Source organism: Rattus norvegicus, chromosome 19, assembly GCF_036323735.1.
Source record: "Rattus norvegicus strain BN/NHsdMcwi chromosome 19, GRCr8, whole genome shotgun sequence".
NCBI classification, from domain to species: domain Eukaryota; kingdom Metazoa; phylum Chordata; class Mammalia; order Rodentia; family Muridae; genus Rattus; species Rattus norvegicus.
In genome coordinates this window covers 57394340-57400001 of record NC_086037.1, presented here as the reverse complement: position 1 = coordinate 57400001, position 5662 = coordinate 57394340, and the positions used below count along the sequence as shown (strand labels likewise).

At 43.0% G+C, this 5662-nt stretch overlaps 1 long non-coding RNA gene across 1 annotated transcript in view; it reads left to right on the top strand.

Annotated features, from left to right (window-relative positions):
- Positions 1 to 2420, top strand: part of LOC134483515 (uncharacterized) — an 18946-nt gene extending 16526 nt beyond the window's left edge. The window contains exons 4-5 of the long non-coding RNA XR_010060344.1: positions 1190 to 1383; positions 2300 to 2420. This is a non-coding gene — a long non-coding RNA (uncharacterized LOC134483515). The remainder of the gene's footprint in view (positions 1 to 1189; positions 1384 to 2299) is intronic.
- The last annotated feature ends 3242 nt before the right edge of the window (positions 2421 to 5662 follow it).

Sequence of the window (5662 nt, the reverse complement as noted above, 5' to 3'; positions counted from 1 at the left end):
TATCACATATTTACATTTCAGTCCACAGCAGTAATGAAATCACAGCTATAAAGTAGCAAGGACAATAATTTTAGGGCCGGGGGTCACCACGGCATGAGGAACTGTGTTAAAGGGTCAGAGCATTCGGAAGGCTGAGAACCACTGCCTTGGACCTAACTACGTATGAACAACAGACATGTAATCCTCAGCGTTCTGGAGGCTGGGTGTCCAAGTCGGGGTGACAGTGGATTTAGTGGGAGACAGCTCAGGAGACAGGGAACTTCTTTATACTGAAAAGCAATTCAGACAGAGGTGAGGAAGAAAGGTTTGCTGGGCTCTGTTCTCAGTTCAAAGTGAGTAAGGGACGTGCACCAGAAACCTGCCAGAGGAGTCCCTTGGTGTCCATTTTACTAGCAGGACGCAGTGCTAAATAGTAAAAGGGGTTGGCTCCCCTCTCTAAGGTTCTCGGGACGGTTTCTCATGGCATGTGTTTTCATATGTGGAGAGCTAAAACACTTCCTCCATGGGGCCCTTTGCAATTGGTATGACATTAGGTGATACCCGGCATGTGATGGGTATGACTCCGTATAACAAAGACCTTCCTTGGTTTAGGATTTGAAAAGGATGGTGGATATTTGTGAAGTAAATACCAAAAAAGGTAAATAATAATATGGAATATACTTGGGTTTTTTTCCCATTTGTGACTGATTTCATATAGTACCTTTTAAAAAACCTGTTGCAAACTTTCAATAATATTAAATTCCACATGAAGGACATATATCTCCTTTTATACTCTTTACAAAGTGAAATCATTCCAAATGAACAAAGTGAATTTTACCATGCCAAATATCTTCTAAGGGGAAACAATTCTCTAGACTGGGGATATAGGAACCGGGACTATGGTGTCTGTTTAGTATGCATAATGCTCTGGGCTATGTCATCTCCATAACTACAAAAAGAAAAGGACCCTTCACATCTAAACATTTCTATCCAAGCAGACTCCCCAACAACATTGTGATCTTTAGGTTTCTGTGAAAGTCCATGTGTTTGACCCCTCCGATAGTATACTGAAATAAGTAGCTATTTCTTTTACATCTGTGTTTTTAGATCTAGGAAAAGCAGGTTTTCAATAAATACTTAATCAAGAAGCTGGACGGGCGACTGGAAAGCTCTGCTGTAAATAATGATGTATGTCTGCTCTTCTACTCAGGGCTTCGGAATTCTGCTAAGACTACAACAGCCTACTATGAAGAATGGCAGCCCCAGATTCCCCCCAGAAAGGAATGGAGTTGAATTTATTTTGGTGCCATCTGAATGGACTCTTTTATATGTACATTCTAAAGAATCTTTCCGCAGAGGGGAGACAGTAATATATCCCCATTGCCAGTCATCTGCTAGCCACTGGTAAAACACTAGCTGTAATTTCTGCTGGAGTGTTGTTTAGCATGCACACACACACACACACACACACACACACACACACACACACACACTCACATAGTGTTACCTCTCTACCCACATCAAACACAATAAGATCCATTTGTCTTCAAAAACACATCGATAGACCACCATGTGTGGCAAGAATCATCTTGCAGAAAGACACTGGCTGAATATTAACTGTGCTTGTGACTCAGCTAAAGGGACATGCTAAAATTCGTGGCTGGTGACTTATCCAGGACACATTACCTTTAGGCCAGTGGCCAAGGCTTAAGAAATCAAGAAGAAATGTTGAATGAGAATGGCCCCCGTAGGCTCATATATTTAAATGTTTGTTTGCCATTTGCGGACCATTTAAGAAGATTCAGGAGGTACGGCCCTGTTGGAAGACATGTAATACTAGTGGTGGGCTTTAAGGTTAGTCTCTCCCTCAGCCTGCTGCCTGAGGGTCTAAACGTAAGCTACCTATCTCTTCAGAGACCTCCTGCCTGCCGCCACGCTCCCTGCTATAATGCACATGGAGTAGCCCTCTGAAACTGTACATAAGCCCTCAGCTAAGTGCCTTCTCTTACTGTCTTGGCCATGGTGCTTCCTCACAGCAATAGAATAGCAACTGGGACCAAGGTAAAAGACCTTTTACAAAGCCTTCTCAGTCCAGACAGGCACATTAGTTTCCAAATAACCCTTTAGGACACAGGGAGAAAACGAGAGTCGAGGGATATGAAAATGTATTCTAAACCTTCTGTGGGAAGTATTTCAAAGTCCCTTAACATAGAATGTGAAGGCTGAGACCGTGAGGAAGGGGACATACCAGTGTCTGCCTCTCTCGTTCTCCATGCTCTGTGCTATTAAAACACGTTTGCTTCTATCCTTTTACCTCTAGAAACAGAAAACCGAGAAAAAGAAGAGGAAAGCAATCTTCCTATCAACTACATGACTAGATTCAGCAGATTTTATGGGCAATTAAGTCTTTAAATGAAGATTAAAGAGAACGCATTTCTTGGGATTTTTTTTTGTACTTCTCTTACTGTACAAATAAAAGAGATACCCATCTTCAACACTGCTTAAAAAGTTATTTCAATGTCTTTGCACATCCTTAAAGCAACAAAAAGATACTCAGAAAAAGAGAAAAGACTCACAAAAACTTAACTAAAGGTATTGCTAAACTTTATTGAAAATAATTATTAAAATTTCACTGAGAGAAAAATGTAATTTTTTGGCTACATCTTCACCTAGAATACAAATGGATATTTTTCTGGTAGCACTGACTTGATTGCATTTTGGAAGAGTCACAGCTAAGTCAGGAATAACGGCACATGCCTGTGTCTGCAGCACTGTTAAAGCGGAGACAGAAGAACTGAAAGTTCAAAGCCATCAACAGAGCTAGAATTCGTCACAGAAAAAAATATAGGTCTGTGGAGGTGCTTCAGTGGATGGAGTATTGTCCCTACAAGCAATCAGAGTTTGATCCCTAGACAACATGTAAATTCTGAACAGGCGTGGCAGTCTACCTATAATTCCACTCTTCTGGTGACGTGAACAGGGGTTCCCTGAAGCAAGTGGTCTAGCAGAGGGCCATATTGGCAAACTTTGTGTTCAATGGAGAGACCCTGCCTCAAAGTATAAGATGACTTTGGAACAGTACCACATCAACCTGTGCTTCAACATACACATGTGCACAAACACACACAAACACATGCAAATGTGCACACACCCAAGCATGCAAATTACACATATGCACATGCACACACACACACACACACACACACACACACACACACACCAGCTGACTATGTCCTAAGATCCAGTCTATAAATGATCTACCTTCTCCTGTTAGAAGTCAAAAGCCAAAGCCCAGTGGAGCCCAATAAAGGTAACACTCTGTGATGCTCTTTGTACTTGCTTGAGTGATTACACAGAACCTTCTGCTCATCTAGAGCAGCCCAGTGTTCTTAGTGACCCATTCTTTATCACATTTCTTAGGAAATCTCAGGACAGAAAAGCACAGATGGCTGCTATCTGAGTTCCAAGATGAGCCTTCCAGCTCCTGCATCAGAACATCCCTCCATGTCTGGAATCTTTGAACTAGAATAGACTGAGCAATCGAGATTAAGTCTCTAGTGATTCCTCCATTGAAAGGGTTATCAAGAGGAGATCTTTCTGCAGATAGAAAGAGGGGTGAGCGGTTAAGAGGCCATGCTGCTCTTTCTAAAGGACCCATGTCTGATTCCCATCACTGCCTCCTGACTCCAGCTCCAGAGAATCCAGCTCGAGAGACTACAGCACCATCTTCTGCACTTAAACAGTGTCTGTACTCACACTTGCATAGACCCATAAGTGTGCACGCCCATACTTAAAAAGAAACTGAGTCACTTTTAAAAAGTGTAGACCTTTTCAATGATCCTAAGATGTCAGAGTTCAAAACTAATTTTAATTAATTGAGAAGTATCAACTAACATCATAAAATAATATAAACATTACTATATAAAGAAGAAATCTGTAAGATACGGAGTTTCTAAGTACAATTAATGCGTGAATGTCATTGTTCAAAGATATATTGCTGGTGGGATTGCAAACTGGTACAACCACTCTGGAAATCAATCTGAAGGTTCCTCAGAAAATTGGAAATAGATCTACCTGAAAACACAGCTCTTGGGCATATGCCCATACCATCACACAGGGACACATGCTCCACTATGTTCATAGTAGCCTCATTCATAATGGCCAAAAACTGTAAACAACCCAGATGTCCCACAAACAAAGGATGGATACAGAAAATGTGTTTCATTTATGCAATGGACTACAATTCAGATATTAACAACAAGGACATCATATGTTTTGCAGGCAAATGAATGGAACTAAAAAATATCATCCTGAGTGAGGTAACTTAGACCCAAAAAGATATGCATGGCATATGCTCACTAATAAGTGGATATTGGCCAAAAAAGTACAGAATACCCAGAATACAATCCACAGAACTTAAGGTTAACCAGTAGAAGGGCCCAAGTGAGGATGCTTCAATCCCACTTGGGAGGGAGAAGAAAATAATCGTGGGAGGCAGAGGGAGGGAGGAACCTGGGTGGTAGAGGGGAAGAAAAGGGGAAGAGGGGAACATGATAAGGTATGGGGGTGGAGACAGGAGAGAAGTCCTGAGGGACAGCAGAATGAATGGAAATATGCAACCTCTGGGATGGGGTAGGAGGTAGGGAGACCCTCTAGAAAGTACCAGAGACCTGGGATGTGAGAAACTCTCAGGACTCAAAGGGAGGGACCTTAGATAAGATGCCTAACAGTGGAGAGAGGGAACTTGTAGAGCCCACCTCCAGTAGAAAGACAAGACATCAAGTAGAGAGATGAGGTTGCCATTCCACAGTCAAAAATTCTGACCCAGAATTGTTCCTGTCTAAAACAACTGCAGGGACAAAACTGGAGAAGAGACTGAGGGAAAAGCAGTCCAGTGAATGGCCCAACTTGGGATCCATCTGGAGGGGAAGCTCCAAGGGCTGACGCTATTACTGATACTATGGTGTGCTCACAGATAAGATCCTAGCATGGCTGCCCTCTGAGAGGCCCAACAAGCAGCTGACTGAGACAGATGCAGAGACTTACACCCAACCATTGGACTGAAGTTGGGGACCCCTGTGGTTGAATTACAGAAAGGCTGTAAGAAGCTGAGGAGGGTGACGTCATAGGAAGTCTAGCAGTCTCAACTAACCAGGCACCTGAGATCTCTCAGACACTAAGCCACCACCAACCAGGCAGCATACACGAACTGGTACAAGGCCCCCAGTACATGTATAACAGAGGACTGCCTAATCTGGTGTCAGTGGGAGAAGAGGTGCCTAACTCTCCAGAGACTTGAGGCCTGGGGGACATCCTCTTGGAGACAGGAGAGAGGAGAAATGGTATGAGGAACTGTGGGAGAGGGACCAGAAGGGGAGCAATGACTGGACTATAAAAACATAAAAGTGATGATGATGATGATGATGATGATGATGATGATGATGATGATGATGGTGGTGGTGGTGGTGGTGGTGGTGGTGGTGGTGATTAAGATAGATTGAAGCTAGGTGCCGTGGCGCATACCTGTGACCATGACTCTTGGGAACCTAAGGAAGGACACTTGGCTCAAGTTCCAGGCCAACCAGAGCTATAAGTGCTGAGACTGTTTCAGAAGCAACAACAAGAAGTTACATGTGGGTGGGTTCTTTGAAAAACTTGATGCCTCGTTGGGAAATACAGAAAG